This window comes from Entelurus aequoreus, linkage group LG09 (genome assembly GCF_033978785.1).
Source record: "Entelurus aequoreus isolate RoL-2023_Sb linkage group LG09, RoL_Eaeq_v1.1, whole genome shotgun sequence".
NCBI classification, from domain to species: domain Eukaryota; kingdom Metazoa; phylum Chordata; class Actinopteri; order Syngnathiformes; family Syngnathidae; genus Entelurus; species Entelurus aequoreus.
In genome coordinates, this window is record NC_084739.1 from 122,658 (window position 1) to 145,142 (window position 22,485).

Genomic DNA, 22,485 nt, shown 5'->3' on the forward strand with positions numbered 1-22,485 from the left:
ACCGCACACGGTACAGTAGAAGTCAGGAAATACAAAAGGGCTTCGTTATACAGCCCTCATGTAATCACTCCTCTATCAAATACATAACAAACGGATGTCAGGATGGCCGAGCGGTCTAAGGCGCTGCGTTCAGGTCGCAGTCTCCTCTGGAGGCGTGGGTTCAAATCCCACTTCTGACAGCACACAAGTTTTATTGCAACAATCCCTCGTCAAGCACAGACGGTATCGTGACTCTAAGCATGTGGTAAACAAACACACCTTCACAAAAGCAGAGGTCTTCCAACAGTTCTTGTTTGGACTCTACGAAATGAGGCATTCCCCTTCTTACAACAAAACCTTTACGACCCCCAGCAGTAGTTTAATACCCCACGTGGGTGGACCTGTTCATACCATACCGCACACGGTACAGTCAAAGTCAGGAAATACCAGTCCTCATGTAATCACTCCTCTATCAAATACGTTGCAAACGGATGTCAGGATGGCCGAGCGGTCTAAGGCGCTGCGTTCAGGTCGCAGTCTCCTCTGGAGGCGTGGGTTCAAATCCCACTTCTGACAACACACAAGTTTTATTGCAACAATCCCTCGTCAAGCACAGACGGTATCGGGACTCTAAGTATGTTGTAAACAAACACACCTTCATAAAAGCAGAGGTCTTCCAACAGTTCTTGTTGGGACTCTACGAAATGAGGCATTCCACTTCTTACAACAAAACCTTTTTGACTCTATGCACTACTTTAAAAACCCATGTGGGTGGACCTGGTCATACCATACCGCACAGGGTACAGTAGAAGTCAGGAAATACAAAAGGGCTTCGTTATACAGCCCTCATGTAATCACTCCTCTATCAAATACATAACAAACGGATGTCAGGATGGCCGAGCGGTCTAAGGCGCTGCGTTCAGGTCGCAGTCTCCTCTGGAGGCGTGGGTTCAAATCCCACTTCTGACAGCACACAAGTTTTATTGCAACAATCCCTCGTCAAGCCCGACGGTATCGGGGCTCTAAGTATGTGGTAAACAAACACACCTTCACAAAAGCAGAGGTCTTCCAACAGTTCTGGTTTGGACTCTACGAAATGATGCATTCCCCTTCTTACAACAAAACCTTTTTGACCCCCAGCAGTAGTTTAATACCCCAGGTGGGTGGACCTGTTCATACCATACCGCACACGGTACAGTAGAAGTCAGGAAATACCAGTCCTCATGTAATCACTCCTCTATCAAATACATTGCAAACGGATGTCAGGATGGCCGAGCGGTCTAAGGCGCTGCGTTCAGGTCGCAGTCTCCTCTGGAGGCGTGGGTTGAAATCCCACTTCTGACAGCACACAAGTTTTATTGCAACAATCCCTCGTCAAGCACAGACGGTATCGTGACTCTAAGCATGTGGTAAACAAACACACCTTCACAAAAGCAGAGGTCTTCCAACAGTTCTTGTTTGGACTCTACGAAATGAGGCATTCCCCTTCTTACAACAAAACCTTTACAACCCCCAGCAGTAGTTTAATACCCCACGTGGGTGGACCTGTTCATACCATACCGCACACGGTACAGTCAAAGTCAGGAAATACCAGTCCTCATGTAATCACTCCTCTATCAAATACATTGCAAACGGATGTCAGGATGGCCGAGCGGTCTAAGGCGCTGCGTTCAGGTCGCAGTCTCCTCTGGAGGCGTGGGTTCAAATCCCACTTCTGACAACACACAAGTTTTATTGCAACAATCCCTCGTCAAGCACAGACGGTATCGGGACTCTAAGTATGTGGTAAACAAACACACCTTCATAAAAGCAGAGGTCTTCCAACAGTTCTTGTTGGGACTCTACGAAATGAGGCATTCCACTTCTTACAACAAAACCTTTTTGACTCTATGCACTACTTTAAAAACCCATGTGGGTGGACCTGGTCATACCATACCGCACACGGTACAGTAGAAGTCAGGAAATACAAAAGGGCTTCGTTATACAGCCCTCATGTAATCACTCCTCTATCAAATACATAACAAACGGATGTCAGGATGGCCGAGCGGTCTAAGGCGCTGCGTTCAGGTCGCAGTCTCCTCTGGAGGCGTGGGTTCAAATCCCACTTCTGACAGCACACAAGTTTTATTGCAACAATCCCTCGTCAAGCCCGACGGTATCGGGGCTCTAAGTATGTGGTAAGCAAACACACCTTCACAAAAGCAGAGGTCTTCCAACAGTTCTTGTTTGGACTCTACGAAATGAAGCATTCCCCTTCTTACAACAAAACCTTTACGACCCCCAGCAGTAGTTTAATACCCCACGTGGGTGGACCTGTTCATACCATACCGCACACGGTACAGTCAAAGTCAGGAAATACCAAAGTCCCTCGTTTTAAAGCCCTCATGTAATCACTCCTCTATCAAATATGTTACAAGAGAATGTCAGGATGGCCGGTCTAAGTCGCTGCGTTCAGGTCGCAGTCTCCTCTGGAGGCGTGGGTTCAAATCCCACTTCTGACAGCACATAATTTCTGTTGCAACAATCCCTCGTCAAACACAGACACTATCGGAACTTTTAGTATGTGGTAAACAAACACACCTTCACAAAAGCAGAGGTCTTCCAACAGTTCTGGTTTGGACTCTACGAAATTATGCATTCCCCTTCTTACAACAAAACCTTTTTGACCCCCAGCAGTAGTTTAATACCCCATGTGGGTGGACCCGTTCATACCATACCGCACACGGTACAGTAGAAGTCAGGAAATACCAGTCCTCATGTAATCACTCCTAAGGCGCTGCGTTCAGGTCGCAGTCTCCTCTGGAGGCGCGGGTTCAAATCCCACTTCTGACAACACACAAGTTTTATTGCAACAATCCCTCGTCAAGCACAGACGGTATCGAGACTCTAAGTATGTGGTAAACAAACACACCTTCACAAAAGCAGAGGTCTTCCAACAGTTCTTGTTTGGACTGTACGAAATGAGGCATTCCCCTTCTTACAACAAAACCTTTACGACCCCCAGCAGTAGTTTAATACCCCACGTGGGTGGACCTGTTCATATCATACCGCACACGGTACAGTAGAAGTCAGGAAATACCAAAGTCCCTCGTTTTACAGCCCTCATGTAATCACTCCTCTATCAAATACATAACAAACGGATGTCAGGATGGCCGAGCGGTCTAAGGCGCTGCGTTCAGGTCGCAGTCTCCTCTGACAACACACAAGTTTTATTGCAACAATCCCTCGTCAAGCACAGACGGTATCGGGACTCTAAGTATGTGGTAAACAAACACACCTTCATAAAAGCAGAGGTCTTCCAACAGTTCTTGTTGGGACTCTACGAAATGAGGCATTCCACTTCTTACAACAAAACCTTTTTGACTCTATGCACTACTTTAAAAACCCATGTGGGTGGACCTGGTCATACCATACCGCACACGGTACAGTAGAAGTCAGGAAATACAAAAGGGCTTCGTTATACAGCCCTCATGTAATCACTCCTCTATCAAATACATAACAAACGGATGTCAGGATGGCCGAGCGGTCTAAGGCGCTGCGTTCAGGTCGCAGTCTCCTCTGGAGGCGTGGGTTCAAATCCCACTTCTGACAGCACACAAGTTTTATTGCAACAATCCCTCGTCAAGCACAGACGGTATCGTGACTCTAAGCATGTGGTAAACAAACACACCTTCACAAAAGCAGAGGTCTTCCAACAGTTCTTGTTTGGACTCTACGAAATGAGGCATTCCCCTTCTTACAACAAAACCTTTACGACCCCCAGCAGTAGTTTAATACCCCACGTGGGTGGACCTGTTCATACCATACCGCACACGGTACAGTCAAAGTCAGGAAATACCAGTCCTCATGTAATCACTCCTCTATCAAATACGTTGCAAACGGATGTCAGGATGGCCGAGCGGTCTAAGGCGCTGCGTTCAGGTCGCAGTCTCCTCTGGAGGCGTGGGTTGAAATCCCACTTCTGACAGCACACAAGTTTTATTGCAACAATCCCTCGTCAAGCACAGACGGTATCGTGACTCTAAGCATGTGGTAAACAAACACACCTTCACAAAAGCAGAGGTCTTCCAACAGTTCTTGTTTGGACTCTACGAAATGAGGCATTCCCCTTCTTACAACAAAACCTTTACAACCCCCAGCAGTAGTTTAATACCCCACGTGGGTGGACCTGTTCATACCATACCGCACACGGTACAGTCAAAGTCAGGAAATACCAGTCCTCATGTAATCACTCCTCTATCAAATACATTGCAAACGGATGTCAGGGTGGCCGAGCGGTCTAAGGCGCTGCGTTCAGGTCGCAGTCTCCTCTGGAGGCGTGGGTTCAAATCCCACTTCTGACAACACACAAGTTTTATTGCAACAATCCCTCGTCAAGCACAGACGGTATCGGGACTCTAAGTATGTGGTAAACAAACACACCTTCATAAAAGCAGAGGTCTTCCAACAGTTCTTGTTGGGACTCTACGAAATGAGGCATTCCACTTCTTACAACAAAACCTTTTTGACTCTATGCACTACTTTAAAAACCCATGTGGGTGGACCTGGTCATACCATACCGCACACGTTACAGTAGAAGTCAGGAAATACAAAAGGGCTTCGTTATACAGCCCTCATGTAATCACTCCTCTATCAAATACATAACAAACGGATGTCAGGATGGCCGAGCGGTCTAAGGCGCTGCGTTCAGGTCGCAGTCTCCTCTGGAGGCGTGGGTTCAAATCCCACTTCTGACAACACACAAGTTTTATTGCAACAATCCCTCGTCAAGCACAGACGGTATCGGGACTCTAAGTATGTGGTAAACAAACACACCTTCATAAAAGCAGAGGTCTTCCAACAGTTCTTGTTGGGACTCTACGAAATGAGGCATTCCACTTCTTACAACAAAACCTTTTTGACTCTATGCACTACTTTAAAAACCCATGTGGGTGGACCTGGTCATACCATACCGCACACGGTACAGTAGAAGTCAGGAAATACAAAAGGGCTTCGTTATACAGCCCTCATGTAATCACTCCTCTATCAAATACATAACAAACGGATGTCAGGATGGCCGAGCGGTCTAAGGCGCTGCGTTCAGGTCGCAGTCTCCTCTGGAGGCGTGGGTTCAAATCCCACTTCTGACAGCACACAAGTTTTATTGCAACAATCCCTCGTCAAGCCCGACGGTATCGGGGCTCTAAGTATGTGGTAAGCAAACACACCTTCACAAAAGCAGAGGTCTTCCAACAGTTCTTGTTTGGACTCTACGAAATGAAGCATTCCCCTTCTTACAACAAAACCTTTACGACCCCCAGAAGTAGTTTAATACCCCACGTGGGTGGACCTGTTCATACCATACCGCACACGGTACAGTCAAAGTCAGGAAATACCAAAGTCCCTCGTTTTAAAGCCCTCATGTAATCACTCCTCTATCAAATATGTTACAAGAGAATGTCAGGATGGCCGGTCTAAGTCGCTGCGTTCAGGTCGCAGTCTCCTCTGGAGGCGTGGGTTCAAATCCCACTTCTGACAGCACATAATTTCTGTTGCAACAATCCCTCGTCAAACACAGACACTATCGGAACTTTTAGTATGTGGTAAACAAACACACCTTCACAAAAGCAGAGGTCTTCCAACAGTTCTGGTTTGGACTCTACGAAATTATGCATTCCCCTTCTTACAACAAAACCTTTTTGACCCCCAGCAGTAGTTTAATACCCCATGTGGGTGGACCCGTTCATACCATACCGCACACGGTACAGTAGAAGTCAGGAAATACCAGTCCTCATGTAATCACTCCTAAGGCGCTGCGTTCAGGTCGCAGTCTCCTCTGGAGGCGCGGGTTCAAATCCCACTTCTGACAACACACAAGTTTTATTGCAACAATCCCTCGTCAAGCACAGACGGTATCGGGACTCTAAGTATGTGGTAAACAAACACACCTTCATAAAAGCAGAGGTCTTCCAACAGTTCTTGTTGGGACTCTACGAAATGAGGCATTCCACTTCTTACAACAAAACCTTTTTGACTCTATGCACTACTTTAAAAACCCATGTGGGTGGACCTGGTCATACCATACCGCACACGGTACAGTAGAAGTCAGGAAATACAAAAGGGCTTCGTTATACAGCCCTCATGTAATCACTCCTCTATCAAATACATAACAAACGGATGTCAGGATGGCCGAGCGGTCTAAGGCGCTGCGTTCAGGTCGCAGTCTCCTCTGGAGGCGTGGGTTCAAATCCCACTTCTGACAGCACACAAGTTTTATTGCAACAATCCCTCGTCAAGCACAGACGGTATCGTGACTCTAAGCATGTGGTAAACAAACACACCTTCACAAAAGCAGAGGTCTTCCAACAGTTCTTGTTTGGACTCTACGAAATGAGGCATTCCCCTTCTTACAACAAAACCTTTACGACCCCCAGCAGTAGTTTAATACCCCACGTGGGTGGACCTGTTCATACCATACCGCACACGGTACAGTCAAAGTCAGGAAATACCAGTCCTCATGTAATCACTCCTCTATCAAATACGTTGCAAACGGATGTCAGGATGGCCGAGCGGTCTAAGGCGCTGCGTTCAGGTCGCAGTCTCCTCTGGAGGTGTGGGTTCAAATCCCACTTCTGACAACACACAAGTTTTATTGCAACAATCCCTCGTCAAGCACAGACGGTATCGGGACTCTAAGTATGTTGTAAACAAACACACCTTCATAAAAGCAGAGGTCTTCCAACAGTTCTTGTTGGGACTCTACGAAATGAGGCATTCCACTTCTTACAACAAAACCTTTTTGACTCTATGCACTACTTTAAAAACCCATGTGGGTGGACCTGGTCATACCATACCGCACACGGTACAGTAGAAGTCAGGAAATACAAAAGGGCTTCGTTATACAGCCCTCATGTAATCACTCCTCTATCAAATACATAACAAACGGATGTCAGGATGGCCGAGCGGTCTAAGGCGCTGCGTTCAGGTCGCAGTCTCCTCTGGAGGCGTGGGTTCAAATCCCACTTCTGACAGCACACAAGTTTTATTGCAACAATCCCTCGTCAAGCCCGACGGTATCGGGGCTCTAAGTATGTGGTAAACAAACACACCTTCACAAAAGCAGAGGTCTTCCAACAGTTCTGGTTTGGACTCTACGAAATGATGCATTCCCCTTCTTACAACAAAACCTTTTTGACCCCCAGCAGTAGTTTAATACCCCAGGTGGGTGGACCTGTTCATACCATACCGCACACGGTACAGTAGAAGTCAGGAAATACCAGTCCTCATGTAATCACTCCTCTATCAAATACATTGCAAACGGATGTCAGGATGGCCGAGCGGTCTAAGGCGCTGCGTTCAGGTCGCAGTCTCCTCTGGAGGCGTGGGTTGAAATCCCACTTCTGACAGCACACAAATTTTATTGCAACAATCCCTCGTCAAGCACAGACGGTATCGTGACTCTAAGCATGTGGTAAACAAACACACCTTCACAAAAGCAGAGGTCTTCCAACAGTTCTTGTTTGGACTCTACGAAATGAGGCATTCCCCTTCTTACAACAAAACCTTTACAACCCCCAGCAGTAGTTTAATACCCCACGTGGGTGGACCTGTTCATACCATACCGCACACGGTACAGTCAAAGTCAGGAAATACCAGTCCTCATGTAATCACTCCTCTATCAAATACATTGCAAACGGATGTCAGGATGGCCGAGCGGTCTAAGGCGCTGCGTTCAGGTCGCAGTCTCCTCTGGAGGCGTGGGTTCAAATCCCACTTCTGACAACACACAAGTTTTATTGCAACAATCCCTCGTCAAGCACAGACGGTATCGGGACTCTAAGTATGTGGTAAACAAACACACCTTCATAAAAGCAGAGGTCTTCCAACAGTTCTTGTTGGGACTCTACGAAATGAGGCATTCCACTTCTTACAACAAAACCTTTTTGACTCTATGCACTACTTTAAAAACCCATGTGGGTGGACCTGGTCATACCATACCGCACACGGTACAGTAGAAGTCAGGAAATACAAAAGGGCTTCGTTATACAGCCCTCATGTAATCACTCCTCTATCAAATACATAACAAACGGATGTCAGGATGGCCGAGCGGTCTAAGGCGCTGCGTTCAGGTCGCAGTCTCCTCTGGAGGCGTGGGTTCAAATCCCACTTCTGACAGCACACAAGTTTTATTGCAACAATCCCTCGTCAAGCCCGACGGTATCGGGGCTCTAAGTATGTGGTAAGCAAACACACCTTCACAAAAGCAGAGGTCTTCCAACAGTTCTTGTTTGGACTCTACGAAATGAAGCATTCCCCTTCTTACAACAAAACCTTTACGACCCCCAGCAGTAGTTTAATACCCCACGTGGGTGGACCTGTTCATACCATACCGCACACGGTACAGTCAAAGTCAGGAAATACCAAAGTCCCTCGTTTTAAAGCCCTCATGTAATCACTCCTCTATCAAATATGTTACAAGAGAATGTCAGGATGGCCGGTCTAAGTCGCTGCGTTCAGGTCGCAGTCTCCTCTGGAGGCGTGGGTTCAAATCCCACTTCTGACAGCACATAATTTCTGTTGCAACAATCCCTCGTCAAACACAGACACTATCGGAACTTTTAGTATGTGGTAAACAAACACACCTTCACAAAAGCAGAGGTCTTCCAACAGTTCTGGTTTGGACTCTACGAAATTATGCATTCCCCTTCTTACAACAAAACCTTTTTGACCCCCAGCAGTAGTTTAATACCCCATGTGGGTGGACCCGTTCATACCATACCGCACACGGTACAGTAGAAGTCAGGAAATACCAGTCCTCATGTAATCACTCCTAAGGCGCTGCGTTCAGGTCGCAGTCTCCTCTGGAGGCGCGGGTTCAAATCCCACTTCTGACAACACACAAGTTTTATTGCAACAATCCCTCGTCAAGCACAGACGGTATCGGGACTCTAAGTATGTGGTAAACAAACACACCTTCATAAAAGCAGAGGTCTTCCAACAGTTCTTGTTGGGACTCTACGAAATGAGGCATTCCACTTCTTACAACAAAACCTTTTTGACTCTATGCACTACTTTAAAAACCCATGTGGGTGGACCTGGTCATACCATACCGCACACGGTACAGTAGAAGTCAGGAAATACAAAAGGGCTTCGTTATACAGCCCTCATGTAATCACTCCTCTATCAAATACATAACAAACGGATGTCAGGATGGCCGAGCGGTCTAAGGCGCTGCGTTCAGGTCGCAGTCTCCTCTGGAGGCGTGGGTTCAAATCCCACTTCTGACAGCACACAAGTTTTATTGCAACAATCCCTCGTCAAGCACAGACGGTATCGTGACTCTAAGCATGTGGTAAACAAACACACCTTCACAAAAGCAGAGGTCTTCCAACAGTTCTTGTTTGGACTCTACGAAATGAGGCATTCCCCTTCTTACAACAAAACCTTTACGACCCCCAGCAGTAGTTTAATACCCCACGTGGGTGGACCTGTTCATACCATACCGCACACGGTACAGTCAAAGTCAGGAAATACCAGTCCTCATGTAATCACTCCTCTATCAAATACGTTGCAAACGGATGTCAGGATGGCCGAGCGGTCTAAGGCGCTGCGTTCAGGTCGCAGTCTCCTCTGGAGGCGTGGGTTCAAATCCCACTTCTGACAACACACAAGTTTTATTGCAACAATCCCTCGTCAAGCACAGACGGTATCGGGACTCTAAGTATGTTGTAAACAAACACACCTTCATAAAAGCAGAGGTCTTCCAACAGTTCTTGTTGGGACTCTACGAAATGAGGCATTCCACTTCTTACAACAAAACCTTTTTGACTCTATGCACTACTTTAAAAACCCATGTGGGTGGACCTGGTCATACCATACCGCACACGGTACAGTAGAAGTCAGGAAATACAAAAGGGCTTCGTTATACAGCCCTCATGTAATCACTCCTCTATCAAATACATAACAAACGGATGTCAGGATGGCCGAGCGGTCTAAGGCGCTGCGTTCAGGTCGCAGTCTCCTCTGGAGGCGTGGGTTCAAATCCCACTTCTGACAGCACACAAGTTTTATTGCAACAATCCCTCGTCAAGCCCGACGGTATCGGGGCTCTAAGTATGTGGTAAACAAACACACCTTCACAAAAGCAGAGGTCTTCCAACAGTTCTGGTTTGGACTCTACGAAATGATGCATTCCCCTTCTTACAACAAAACCTTTTTGACCCCCAGCAGTAGTTTAATACCCCAGGTGGGTGGACCTGTTCATACCATACCGCACACGGTACAGTAGAAGTCAGGAAATACCAGTCCTCATGTAATCACTCCTCTATCAAATACATTGCAAACGGATGTCAGGATGGCCGAGCGGTCTAAGGCGCTGCGTTCAGGTCGCAGTCTCCTCTGGAGGCGTGGGTTGAAATCCCACTTCTGACAGCACACAAGTTTTATTGCAACAATCCCTCGTCAAGCACAGACGGTATCGTGACTCTAAGCATGTGGTAAACAAACACACCTTCACAAAAGCAGAGGTCTTCCAACAGTTCTTGTTTGGACTCTACGAAATGAGGCATTCCCCTTCTTACAACAAAACCTTTACAACCCCCAGCAGTAGTTTAATACCCCACGTGGGTGGACCTGTTCATACCATACCGCACACGGTACAGTCAAAGTCAGGAAATACCAGTCCTCATGTAATCACTCCTCTATCAAATACATTGCAAACGGATGTCAGGATGGCCGAGCGGTCTAAGGCGCTGCGTTCAGGTCGCAGTCTCCTCTGGAGGCGTGGGTTCAAATCCCACTTCTGACAACACACAAGTTTTATTGCAACAATCCCTCGTCAAGCACAGACGGTATCGGGACTCTAAGTATGTGGTAAACAAACACACCTTCATAAAAGCAGAGGTCTTCCAACAGTTCTTGTTGGGACTCTACGAAATGAGGCATTCCACTTCTTACAACAAAACCTTTTTGACTCTATGCACTACTTTAAAAACCCATGTGGGTGGACCTGGTCATACCATACCGCACACGGTACAGTAGAAGTCAGGAAATACAAAAGGGCTTCGTTATACAGCCCTCATGTAATCACTCCTCTATCAAATACATAACAAACGGATGTCAGGATGGCCGAGCGGTCTAAGGCGCTGCGTTCAGGTCGCAGTCTCCTCTGGAGGCGTGGGTTCAAATCCCACTTCTGACAACACACAAGTTTTATTGCAACAATCCCTCGTCAAGCACAGACGGTATCGGGACTCTAAGTATGTGGTAAACAAACACACCTTCATAAAAGCAGAGGTCTTCCAACAGTTCTTGTTGGGACTCTACGAAATGAGGCATTCCACTTCTTACAACAAAACCTTTTTGACTCTATGCACTACTTTAAAAACCCATGTGGGTGGACCTGGTCATACCATACCGCACACGGTACAGTAGAAGTCAGGAAATACAAAAGGGCTTCGTTATACAGCCCTCATGTAATCACTCCTCTATCAAATACATAACAAACGGATGTCAGGATGGCCGAGCGGTCTAAGGCGCTGCGTTCAGGTCGCAGTCTCCTCTGGAGGCGTGGGTTCAAATCCCACTTCTGACAGCACACAAGTTTTATTGCAACAATCCCTCGTCAAGCCCGACGGTATCGGGGCTCTAAGTATGTGGTAAGCAAACACACCTTCACAAAAGCAGAGGTCTTCCAACAGTTCTTGTTTGGACTCTACGAAATGAAGCATTCCCCTTCTTACAACAAAACCTTTACGACCCCCAGCAGTAGTTTAATACCCCACGTGGGTGGACCTGTTCATACCATACCGCACACGGTACAGTCAAAGTCAGGAAATACCAAAGTCCCTCGTTTTAAAGCCCTCATGTAATCACTCCTCTATCAAATATGTTACAAGAGAATGTCGGGATGGCCGGTCTAAGTCGCTGCGTTCAGGTCGCAGTCTCCTCTGGAGGCGTGGGTTCAAATCCCACTTCTGACAGCACATAATTTCTGTTGCAACAATCCCTCGTCAAACACAGACACTATCGGAACTTTTAGTATGTGGTAAACAAACACACCTTCACAAAAGCAGAGGTCTTCCAACAGTTCTGGTTTGGACTCTACGAAATTATGCATTCCCCTTCTTACAACAAAACCTTTTTGACCCCCAGCAGTAGTTTAATACCCCATGTGGGTGGACCCGTTCATACCATACCGCACACGGTACAGTAGAAGTCAGGAAATACCAGTCCTCATGTAATCACTCCTAAGGCGCTGCGTTCAGGTCGCAGTCTCCTCTGGAGGCGCGGGTTCAAATCCCACTTCTGACAACACACAAGTTTTATTGCAACAATCCCTCGTCAAGCACAGACGGTATCGTGACTCTAAGTATGTGGTAAACAAACACACCTTCACAAAAGCAGAGGTCTTCCAACAGTTCTTGTTGGGACTCTACGAAATGAGGCATTCCCCTTCTTACAACAAAACCTTTTTGACCCCCAGCAGTAGTTTAATACCCCATGTGGGTGGACCTGTTCATACCATACCACACACGGTACAGTAGAAGTCAGGAAATACCAGCCCTCATGTAATCACTCCTCTAGCAAATACATAACAAACGGATGTCAGGATGGCCGAGCGGTCTAAGGCGCTGCGTTCAGGTCGCAGTCTCCTCTGGAGGCGTGGGTTCAAATCCCACTTCTGACAACACACAAGTTTTATTGCAACAATCCCTCGTCAAGCACAGACGGTATCGGGACTCTAAGTATGTGGTAAACAAACACACCTTCACAAAAGCAGAGGTTTTCCAACAGTTCTTGTTTGGACTGTACGAAATGAGGCATTCCCCTTCTTACAACAAAACCTTTACGACCCCCAGCAGTAGTTTAATACCCCACGTGGGTGGACCTGTTCATACCATACCGCACACGGTACAGTAGAAGTCAGGAAATACCAAAGTCCCTCGTTTTACAGCCCTCATGTAATCACTCCTCTAGCAAATACATAACAAACGGATGTCAGGATGGGCGAGCGGCCTAAGGCGCTGCGTTCAGGTCGCAGTCTCCTCTGGAGGCGTGGGTTCAAATCCCACTTCTGACAACACACAAGTTTTATTGCAACAATCCCTCGTCAAACACAGACGGTATGGGGACTGTAAGTATGTGGTAAACAAACACACCTTAACAAAAGCAGAGGTCTTCCAACAGTTCTTGTTGGGACTCTACGAAATGATGCATTCCCCTTCTTACAACAAAACCTTTTTGACCCCCAGCAGTAGTTTAATACCCCAGGTGGGTGGACCTGTTCATACCATACCGCACACGGTACAGTAGAAGTCAGGAAATACCAGTCCTCATGTAATCACTCCTCTATCAAATACATTGCAAACGGATGTCGGGATGGCCGAGCGGTCTAAGGCGCTGCGTTCAGGTCGCAGTCTCCTCTGGAGGCGTGGGTTCAAATCCCACTTCTGACAGCACACAAGTTTTATTGCAACAATCCCTCGTCAAGCACAGACGGTATCGTGACTCTAAGCATGTGGTAAACAAACACACCTTCACAAAAGCAGAGGTCTTCCAACAGTTCTTGTTTGGACTCTACGAAATGAGGCATTCCCCTTCTTACAACAAAACCTTTACGACCCCCAGCAGTAGTTTAATACCCCACGTGGGTGGACCTGTTCATACCATACCGCACACGGTACAGTCAAAGTCAGGAAATACCAGTCCTCATGTAATCACTCCTCTATCAAATACATTGCAAACGGATGTCAGGATGGCCGAGCGGTCTAAGGCGCTGCGTTCAGGTCGCAGTCTCCTCTGGAGGCGTGGGTTCAAATCCCACTTCTGACAACACACAAGTTTTATTGCAACAATCCCTCGTCAAGCACAGACGGTATCGGGACTCTAAGTATGTGGTAAACAAACACACCTTCATAAAAGCAGAGGTCTTCCAACAGTTCTTGTTGGGACTCTACGAAATGAGGCATTCCACTTCTTACAACAAAACCTTTTTGACTCTATGCACTACTTTAAAAACCCATGTGGGTGGACCTGGTCATACCATACCGCACACGGTACAGTAGAAGTCAGGAAATACAAAAGGGCTTCGTTATACAGCCCTCATGTAATCACTCCTCTATCAAATACATAACAAACGGATGTCAGGATGGCCGAGCGGTCTAAGGCGCTGCGTTCAGGTCGCAGTCTCCTCTGGAGGCGTGGGTTCAAATCCCACTTCTGACAGCACACAAGTTTTATTGCAACAATCCCTCGTCAAGCCCGACGGTATCGGGGCTCTAAGTATGTGGTAAACAAACACACCTTCACAGAAGCAGAGGTCTTCCAACAGTTCTTGTTTGGACTCTACGAAATGAAGCATTCCCCTTCTTACAACAAAACCTTTACGACCCCCAGCAGTAGTTTAATACCCCACGTGGGTGGACCTGTTCATACCATACCGCACACGGTACAGTCAAAGTCAGGAAATACCAAAGTCCCTCGTTTTAAAGCCCTCATGTAATCACTCCTCTATCAAATATGTTACAAGAGAATGTCAGGATGGCCGGTCTAAGTCGCTGCGTTCAGGTCGCAGTCTCCTCTGGAGGCGTGGGTTCAAATCCCACTTCTGACAGCACATAATTTCTGTTGCAACAATCCCTCGTCAAACACAGACACTATCGGAACTTTTAGTATGTGGTAAACAAACACACCTTCACAAAAGCAGAGGTCTTCCAACAGTTCTGGTTTGGACTCTACGAAATTATGCATTCCCCTTCTTACAACAAAACCTTTTTGACCCCCAGCAGTAGTTTAATACCCCATGTGGGTGGACCCGTTCATACCATACCGCACACGGTACAGTAGAAGTCAGGAAATACCAGTCCTCATGTAATCACTCCTAAGGCGCTGCGTTCAGGTCGCAGTCTCCTCTGGAGGCGCGGGTTCAAATCCCACTTCTGACAACACACAAGTTTTATTGCAACAATCCCTCGTCAAGCACAGACGGTATCGTGACTCTAAGTATGTGGTAAACAAACACACCTTCACAAAAGCAGAGGTCTTCCAACAGTTCTTGTTGGGACTCTACGAAATGAGGCATTCCCCTTCTTACAACAAAACCTTTTTGACCCCCAGCAGTAGTTTAATACCCCATGTGGGTGGACCTGTTCATACCATACCACACACGGTACAGTAGAAGTCAGGAAATACCAGCCCTCATGTAATCACTCCTCTAGCAAATACATAACAAACGGATGTCAGGATGGCCGAGCGGTCTAAGGCGCTGCGTTCAGGTCGCAGTCTCCTCTGGAGGCGTGGGTTCAAATCCCACTTCTGACAACACACAAGTTTTATTGCAACAATCCCTCGTCAAGCACAGACAGTATCGGGACTCTAAGTATGTGGTAAACAAACACACCTTCACAAAAGCAGAGGTCTTCCAACAGTTCTTGTTTGGACTGTACGAAATGAGGCATTCCCCTTCTTACAACAAAACCTTTACGACCCCCAGCAGTAGTTTAATACCCCACGTGGGTGGACCTGTTCATACCATACCGCACACGGTACAGTAGAAGTCAGGAAATACCAAAGTCCCTCGTTTTACAGCCCTCATGTAATCACTCCTCTAGCAAATACATAACAAACGGATGTCAGGATGGGCGAGCGGCCTAAGGCGCTGCGTTCAGGTCGCAGTCTCCTCTGGAGGCGTGGGTTCAAATCCCACTTCTGACAACACACAAGTTTTATTGCAACAATCCCTCGTCAAACACAGACGGTATGGGGACTCTAAGTATGTGGTAAACAAACACACCTTAACAAAAGCAGAGGTCTTCCAACAGTTCTTGTTGGGACTCTACGAAATGATGCATTCCCCTTCTTACAACAAAACCTTTTTGACCCCCAGCACTAGTTTAATACCCCAGGTGGGTGGACCTGTTCATACCATACCGCACACGGTACAGTAGAAGTCAGGAAATACCAGTCCTCATGTAATCACTCCTCTATCAAATACATTGCAAACGGATGTCAGGATGGCCGAGCGGTCTAAGGCGCTGCGTTCAGGTCGCAGTCTCCTCTGGAGGCGTGGGTTCAAATCCCACTTCTGACAGCACACAAGTTTTATTGCAACAATCCCTCGTCAAGCACAGACGGTATCGGGACTCTAAGTATGTGGTAAACAAACACACCTTCATAAAAGCAGAGGTCTTCCAACAGTTCTTGTTGGGACTCTACGAAATGAGGCATTCCACTTCTTACAACAAAACCTTTTTGACTCTATGCACTACTTTAAAAACCCATGTGGGTGGACCTGGTCATACCATACCGCACACGGTACAGTAGAAGTCAGGAAATACAAAAGGGCTTCGTTATACAGCCCTCATGTAATCACTCCTCTATCAAATACATAACAAACGGATGTCAGGATGGCCGAGCGGTCTAAGGCGCTGCGTTCAGGTAGCAGTCTCCTCTGGAGGCGTGGGTTCAAATCCCACTTCTGACAGCACACAAGTTTTATTGCAACAATCCCTCGTCAAGCCCGACGGTATCGGGGCTCTAAGTATGTGGTAAACAAACACACCTTCACAAAAGCAGAGGTCTTCCAACAGTTCTTGTTTGGACTCTACGAAATGAAGCATTCCCCTTCTTACAACAAAACCTTTACGACCCCCAGCAGTAGTTTAATACCCCACGTGGGTGGACCTGTTCATACCATACCGCACACGGTACAGTAGAAGTCAGGAAATACCAGTCCTCATGTAATCACTCCTCTATCAAATACATTGCAAACGGATGTCAGGATGGCCGAGCGGTCTAAGGCGCTGCGTTCAGGTCGCAGTCTCCTCTGGAGGCGTGGGTTCAAATCTACGAAATGAGGCATTCCCCTTCTTACAACAAAACCTTTACGACCCCCAGCAGTAGTTTAATACCCCACGTGGGTGGACCTGTTCATATCATACCGCACACGGTACAGTCAAAGTCAGGAAATACCAGTCCTCATGTAATCACTCCTCTATCAAATACATTGCAAACGGATGTCAGGATGGCCGAGCGGTCTAAGGCGCTGCGTTCAGGTCGCAGTCTCCTCTGGAGGCGTGGGTTCAAATCCCACTTCTGACAACACACAAGTTTTATTGCAACAATCCCTCGTCAAGCACAGACGGTATCGGGACTCTAAGTATGTGGTAAACAAACACACCTTCATAAAAGCAGAGGTCTTCCAACAGTTCTTGTTGGGACTCTACGAAATGAGGCATTCCACTTCTTACAACAAAACCTTTTTGACTCTATGCACTACTTTAAAAACCCATGTGGGTGGACCTGGTCATACCATACCGCACACGGTACAGTAGAAGTCAGGAAATACAAAAGGGCTTCGTTATACAGCCCTCATGTAATCACTCCTCTATCAAATACATAACAAACGGATGTCAGGATGGCCGAGCGGTCTAAGGCGCTGCGTTCAGGTCGCAGTCTCCTCTGGAGGCGTGGGTTCAAATCCCACTTCTGACAGCACACAAGTTTTATTGCAACAATCCCTCGTCAAGCCCGACGGTATCGGGGCTCTAAGTATGTGGTAAACAAACACACCTTCACAAAAGCAGAGGTCTTCCAACAGTTCTTGTTTGGACTCTACGAAATGAAGCATTCCCCTTCTTACAACAAAACCTTTACGACCCCCAGCAGTAGTTTAATACCCCACGTGGGTGGACCTGTTCATACCATACCGCACACGGTACAGTCAAAGTCAGGAAATACCAAAGTCCCTCGTTTTAAAGCCCTCATGTAATCACTCCTCTATCAAATATGTTACAAGAGAATGTCAGGATGGCCGGTCTAAGTCGCTGCGTTCAGGTCGCAGTCTCCTCTGGAGGCGTGGGTTCAAATCCCACTTCTGACAGCACATAATTTCTGTTGCAACAATCCCTCGTCAAACACAGACACTATCGGAACTTTTAGTATGTGGTAAACAAACACACCTTCACAAAAGCAGAGGTCTTCCAACAGTTCTGGTTTGGACTCTACGAAATTATGCATTCCCCTTCTTACAACAAAACCTTTTTGACCCCCAGCAGTAGTTTAATACCCCATGTGGGTGGACCCGTTCATACCATACCGCACACGGTACAGTAGAAGTCAGGAAATACCAGTCCTCATGTAATCACTCCTAAGGCGCTGCGTTCAGGTCGCAGTCTCCTCTGGAGGCGCGGGTTCAAATCCCACTTCTGACAACACACAAGTTTTATTGCAACAATCCCTCGTCAAGCACAGACGGTATCGGGACTCTAAGTATGTGGTAAACAAACACACCTTCACAAAAGCAGAGGTCTTCCAACAGTTCTTGTTGGGACTCTACAAAATGAGGCATTCCACTTCTTACAACAAAACCTTTTTGACTCTATGCACTACTTTAAAAACCCATGTGGGTGGACCTGGTCATACCATACCGCACACGGTACAGTAGAAGTCAGGAAATACAAAAGGGCTTCGTTATACAGCCCTCATGTAATCACTCCTCTATCAAATACATAACAAACGGATGTCAGGATGGCCGAGCGGTCTAAGGCGCTGCGTTCAGGTCGCAGTCTCCTCTGGAGGCGTGGGTTCAAATCCCACTTCTGACAGCACACAAGTTTTATTGCAACAATCCCTCGTCAAGCCCGACGGTATCGGGGCTCTAAGTATGTGGTAAACAAACACACCTTCACAAAAGCAGAGGTCTTCCAACAGTTCTTGTTTGGACTCTACGAAATGAAGCATTCCCCTTCTTACAACAAAACCTTTACGACCCCCAGCAGTAGTTTAATACCCCACGTGGGTGGACCTGTTCATACCATACCGCACACGGTACAGTCAAAGTCAGGAAATACCAAAGTCCCTCGTTTTAAAGCCCTCATGTAATCACTCCTCTATCAAATATGTTACAAGAGAATGTCAGGATGGCCGGTCTAAGTCGCTGCGTTCAGGTCGCTCTATGTATGTGGTAAACAAACACACCTTAACAAAAGCAGAGGTCTTCCAACAGTTCTTGTTGGGACTCTACGAAATGATGCATTCCCCTTCTTACAACAAAACCTTTTTGACCCCCCCCCCCCCACTAGTTTAATACCCCAGGTGGGTGGACCTGTTCTTACCATACCGCACACGGTACAGTAGAAGTCAGGAAATACCAAAGTCCCTCCTGACTGAATTTGTGTGCGTTATATAGACATCATTGTAATCACTCCTCGTTCAAATACAAGTTGACAAAAGGTCAGGATGGCGGAGCGGTCTAAGGCGCTGCGTTCAGGTCGCAGTCTCATCTGGAGGCGTGGGTTCAAATCCCACTTCTGACAACACACAAGTTTTATTGCAACAATCCCTCGTCAGGCACAGACGGTATCGGGACTCTAAGTATGTGGTAAACAAACACACCTTCATAAAAGCAGAGGTCTTCCAACAGTTCTTGTTGGGACTCTACGAAATGAGGCATTCCACTTCTTACAACAAAACCTTTTTGACTCTATGCACTACTTTAAAAACCCATGTGGGTGGACCTGGTCATACCATACCGCACACGGTACAGTAGAAGTCAGGAAATACAAAAGGGCTTCGTTATACAGCCCTCATGTAATCACTCCTCTATCAAATACATAACAAACGGATGTCAGGATGGCCGAGCGGTCTAAGGCGCTGCGTTCAGGTCGCAGTCTCCTCTGGAGGCGTGGGTTCAAATCCCACTTCTGACAGCACACAAGTTTTATTGCAACAATCCCTCGTCAAGCCCGACGGTATCGGGGCTCTAAGTATGTGGTAAACAAACACACCTTCACAAAAGCAGAGGTCTTCCAACAGTTCTTGTTTGGACTCTACGAAATGAAGCATTCCCCTTCTTACAACAAAACCTTTACGACCCCCAGCAGTAGTTTAATACCGCACACGGTACAGTCAAAGTCAGGAAATACCAAAGTCCCTCGTTTTAAAGCCCTCATGTAATCACTCCTCTATCAAATATGTTACAAGAGAATGTCAGGATGGCCGGTCTATGTCGCTGCGTTCAGGTCGCAGTCTCCTCTGGAGGCGTGGGTTCAAATCCCACTTCTGACAGCACATAATTTCTGTTGCAACAATCCCTCGTCAAACACAGACACTATCGGAACTTTTAGTATGTGGTAAACAAACACACCTTCACAAAAGCAGAGGTCTTCCAACAGTTCTGGTTTGGACTCTACGAAATTATGCATTCCCCTTCTTACAACAAAACCTTTTTGACCCCCAGCAGTAGTTTAATACCCCATGTGGGTGGACCCGTTCATACCATACCGCACACGGTACAGTAGAAGTCAGGAAATACCAGTCCTCATGTAATCACTCCTAAGGCGCTGCGTTCAGGTCGCAGTCTCCTCTGGAGGCGCGGGTTCAAATCCCACTTCTGACAACACACAAGTTTTATTGCAACAATCCCTCGTCAAGCACAGACGGTATCGTGACTCTAAGTATGTGGTAAACAAACACACCTTCACAAAAGCAGAGGTCTTCCAACAGTTCTTGTTGGGACTCTACGAAATGAGGCATTCCCCTTCTTACAACAAAACCTTTTTGACCCCCAGCAGTAGTTTAATACCCCATGTGGGTGGACCTGTTCATACCATACCACACACGGTACAGTAGAAGTCAGGAAATACCAGCCCTCATGTAATCACTCCTCTAGCAAATACATAACAAACGGATGTCAGGATGGCCGAGCGGTCTAAGGCGCTGCGTTCAGGTCGCAGTCTCCTCTGGAGGCGTGGGTTCAAATCCCACTTCTGACAACACACAAGTTTTATTGCAACAATCCCTCGTCAAGCACAGACGGTATCGGGACTCTAAGTATGTGGTAAACAAACACACCTTCACAAAAGCAGAGGTCTTCCAACAGTTCTTGTTTGGACTGTACGAAATGAGGCATTCCCCTTCTTACAACAAAACCTTTACGACCCCCAGCAGTAGTTTAATACCCCACGTGGGTGGACCTGTTCATACCATACCGCACACGGTACAGTAGAAGTCAGGAAATACCAAAGTCCCTCGTTTTACAGCCCTCATGTAATCACTCCTCTAGCAAATACATAACAAACGGATGTCAGGATGGGCGAGCGGCCTAAGGCGCTGCGTTCAGGTCGCAGTCTCCTCTGGAGGCGTGGGTTCAAATCCCACTTCTGACAACACACAAGTTTTATTGCAACAATCCCTCGTCAAACACAGACGGTATGGGGACTCTAAGTATGTGGTAAACAAACACACCTTAACAAAAGCAGAGGTCTTCCAACAGTTCTTGTTGGGACTCTACGAAATGATGCATTCCCCTTCTTACAACAAAACCTTTTTGACCCCCAGCAGTAGTTTAATACCCCAGGTGGGTGGACCTGTTCATACCATACCGCACACGGTACAGTAGAAGTCAGGAAATACCAGTCCTCATGTAATCACTCCTCTATCAAATACATTGCAAACGGATGTCGGGATGGCCGAGCGGTCTAAGGCGCTGCGTTCAGGTCGCAGTCTCCTCTGGAGGCGTGGGTTCAAATCCCACTTCTGACAGCACACAAGTTTTATTGCAACAATCCCTCGTCAAGCACAGACGGTATCGTGACTCTAAGCATGTGGTAAACAAACACACCTTCACAAAAGCAGAGGTCTTCCAACAGTTCTTGTTTGGACTCTACGAAATGAGGCATTCCCCTTCTTACAACAAAACCTTTACGACCCCCAGCAGTAGTTTAATACCCCACGTGGGTGGACCTGTTCATACCATACCGCACACGGTACAGTCAAAGTCAGGAAATACCAGTCCTCATGTAATCACTCCTCTATCAAATACATTGCAAACGGATGTCAGGATGGCCGAGCGGTCTAAGGCGCTGCGTTCAGGTCGCAGTCTCCTCTGGAGGCGTGGGTTCAAATCCCACTTCTGACAACACACAAGTTTTATTGCAACAATCCCTCGTCAAGCACAGACGGTATCGGGACTCTAAGTATGTGGTAAACAAACACACCTTCATAAAAGCAGAGGTCTTCCAACAGTTCTTGTTGGGACTCTACGAAATGAGGCATTCCACTTCTTACAACAAAACCTTTTTGACTCTATGCACTACTTTAAAAACCCATGTGGGTGGACCTGGTCATACCATACCGCACACGGTACAGTAGAAGTCAGGAAATACAAAAGGGCTTCGTTATACAGCCCTCATGTAATCACTCCTCTATCAAATACATAACAAACGGATGTCAGGATGGCCGAGCGGTCTAAGGCGCTGCGTTCAGGTCGCAGTCTCCTCTGGAGGCGTGGGTTCAAATCCCACTTCTGACAGCACACAAGTTTTATTGCAACAATCCCTCGTCAAGCCCGACGGTATCGGGGCTCTAAGTATGTGGTAAACAAACACACCTTCACAGAAGCAGAGGTCTTCCAACAGTTCTTGTTTGGACTCTACGAAATGAAGCATTCCCCTTCTTACAACAAAACCTTTACGACCCCCAGCAGTAGTTTAATACCCCACGTGGGTGGACCTGTTCATACCATAC

General features: G+C 47.0%; 1 protein-coding gene and 32 non-coding genes across 33 annotated transcripts in view; 32 read left to right on the top strand and 1 right to left on the bottom strand.

Annotated features, from left to right (window-relative positions):
• Window positions 1-22,485, bottom strand: part of LOC133656732 (GTP-binding protein 2-like) — a 76,314-nt gene that overhangs the window by 22,666 nt on the left and 31,163 nt on the right. The gene's annotated exons all lie outside the window — the stretch shown is intronic.
• Window positions 97-179, top strand: trnal-cag (transfer RNA leucine (anticodon CAG)). The gene has a single exon. It is a non-coding gene; the product is annotated as a tRNA-Leu (tRNA).
• trnal-cag (transfer RNA leucine (anticodon CAG)) lies at window positions 473-555 on the top strand. The gene has a single exon. It is a non-coding gene; the product is annotated as a tRNA-Leu (tRNA).
• trnal-cag (transfer RNA leucine (anticodon CAG)) lies at window positions 866-948 on the top strand. Its single transcript has one exon. It is a non-coding gene; the product is annotated as a tRNA-Leu (tRNA).
• Window positions 1,617-1,699, top strand: trnal-cag (transfer RNA leucine (anticodon CAG)). Its single transcript has one exon. It is a non-coding gene; the product is annotated as a tRNA-Leu (tRNA).
• Window positions 2,010-2,092, top strand: trnal-cag (transfer RNA leucine (anticodon CAG)). The gene has a single exon. It is a non-coding gene; the product is annotated as a tRNA-Leu (tRNA).
• On the top strand, window positions 3,488-3,570 carry trnal-cag (transfer RNA leucine (anticodon CAG)). The gene has a single exon. It is a non-coding gene; the product is annotated as a tRNA-Leu (tRNA).
• On the top strand, window positions 4,633-4,715 carry trnal-cag (transfer RNA leucine (anticodon CAG)). Its single transcript has one exon. It is a non-coding gene; the product is annotated as a tRNA-Leu (tRNA).
• On the top strand, window positions 5,026-5,108 carry trnal-cag (transfer RNA leucine (anticodon CAG)). The gene has a single exon. It is a non-coding gene; the product is annotated as a tRNA-Leu (tRNA).
• Window positions 6,138-6,220, top strand: trnal-cag (transfer RNA leucine (anticodon CAG)). The gene has a single exon. It is a non-coding gene; the product is annotated as a tRNA-Leu (tRNA).
• Window positions 6,907-6,989, top strand: trnal-cag (transfer RNA leucine (anticodon CAG)). The gene has a single exon. It is a non-coding gene; the product is annotated as a tRNA-Leu (tRNA).
• trnal-cag (transfer RNA leucine (anticodon CAG)) lies at window positions 7,658-7,740 on the top strand. The gene has a single exon. It is a non-coding gene; the product is annotated as a tRNA-Leu (tRNA).
• trnal-cag (transfer RNA leucine (anticodon CAG)) lies at window positions 8,051-8,133 on the top strand. The gene has a single exon. It is a non-coding gene; the product is annotated as a tRNA-Leu (tRNA).
• trnal-cag (transfer RNA leucine (anticodon CAG)) lies at window positions 9,163-9,245 on the top strand. Its single transcript has one exon. It is a non-coding gene; the product is annotated as a tRNA-Leu (tRNA).
• trnal-cag (transfer RNA leucine (anticodon CAG)) lies at window positions 9,539-9,621 on the top strand. Its single transcript has one exon. It is a non-coding gene; the product is annotated as a tRNA-Leu (tRNA).
• On the top strand, window positions 9,932-10,014 carry trnal-cag (transfer RNA leucine (anticodon CAG)). The gene has a single exon. It is a non-coding gene; the product is annotated as a tRNA-Leu (tRNA).
• On the top strand, window positions 10,683-10,765 carry trnal-cag (transfer RNA leucine (anticodon CAG)). The gene has a single exon. It is a non-coding gene; the product is annotated as a tRNA-Leu (tRNA).
• trnal-cag (transfer RNA leucine (anticodon CAG)) lies at window positions 11,076-11,158 on the top strand. Its single transcript has one exon. It is a non-coding gene; the product is annotated as a tRNA-Leu (tRNA).
• trnal-cag (transfer RNA leucine (anticodon CAG)) lies at window positions 11,469-11,551 on the top strand. The gene has a single exon. It is a non-coding gene; the product is annotated as a tRNA-Leu (tRNA).
• trnal-cag (transfer RNA leucine (anticodon CAG)) lies at window positions 12,564-12,646 on the top strand. Its single transcript has one exon. It is a non-coding gene; the product is annotated as a tRNA-Leu (tRNA).
• Window positions 13,333-13,415, top strand: trnal-cag (transfer RNA leucine (anticodon CAG)). Its single transcript has one exon. It is a non-coding gene; the product is annotated as a tRNA-Leu (tRNA).
• Window positions 13,709-13,791, top strand: trnal-cag (transfer RNA leucine (anticodon CAG)). The gene has a single exon. It is a non-coding gene; the product is annotated as a tRNA-Leu (tRNA).
• Window positions 14,102-14,184, top strand: trnal-cag (transfer RNA leucine (anticodon CAG)). Its single transcript has one exon. It is a non-coding gene; the product is annotated as a tRNA-Leu (tRNA).
• On the top strand, window positions 15,197-15,279 carry trnal-cag (transfer RNA leucine (anticodon CAG)). Its single transcript has one exon. It is a non-coding gene; the product is annotated as a tRNA-Leu (tRNA).
• Window positions 15,966-16,048, top strand: trnal-cag (transfer RNA leucine (anticodon CAG)). Its single transcript has one exon. It is a non-coding gene; the product is annotated as a tRNA-Leu (tRNA).
• Window positions 16,976-17,058, top strand: trnal-cag (transfer RNA leucine (anticodon CAG)). The gene has a single exon. It is a non-coding gene; the product is annotated as a tRNA-Leu (tRNA).
• On the top strand, window positions 17,369-17,451 carry trnal-cag (transfer RNA leucine (anticodon CAG)). Its single transcript has one exon. It is a non-coding gene; the product is annotated as a tRNA-Leu (tRNA).
• Window positions 18,481-18,563, top strand: trnal-cag (transfer RNA leucine (anticodon CAG)). The gene has a single exon. It is a non-coding gene; the product is annotated as a tRNA-Leu (tRNA).
• trnal-cag (transfer RNA leucine (anticodon CAG)) lies at window positions 19,585-19,667 on the top strand. The gene has a single exon. It is a non-coding gene; the product is annotated as a tRNA-Leu (tRNA).
• Window positions 20,650-20,732, top strand: trnal-cag (transfer RNA leucine (anticodon CAG)). Its single transcript has one exon. It is a non-coding gene; the product is annotated as a tRNA-Leu (tRNA).
• trnal-cag (transfer RNA leucine (anticodon CAG)) lies at window positions 21,419-21,501 on the top strand. The gene has a single exon. It is a non-coding gene; the product is annotated as a tRNA-Leu (tRNA).
• Window positions 21,795-21,877, top strand: trnal-cag (transfer RNA leucine (anticodon CAG)). The gene has a single exon. It is a non-coding gene; the product is annotated as a tRNA-Leu (tRNA).
• Window positions 22,188-22,270, top strand: trnal-cag (transfer RNA leucine (anticodon CAG)). Its single transcript has one exon. It is a non-coding gene; the product is annotated as a tRNA-Leu (tRNA).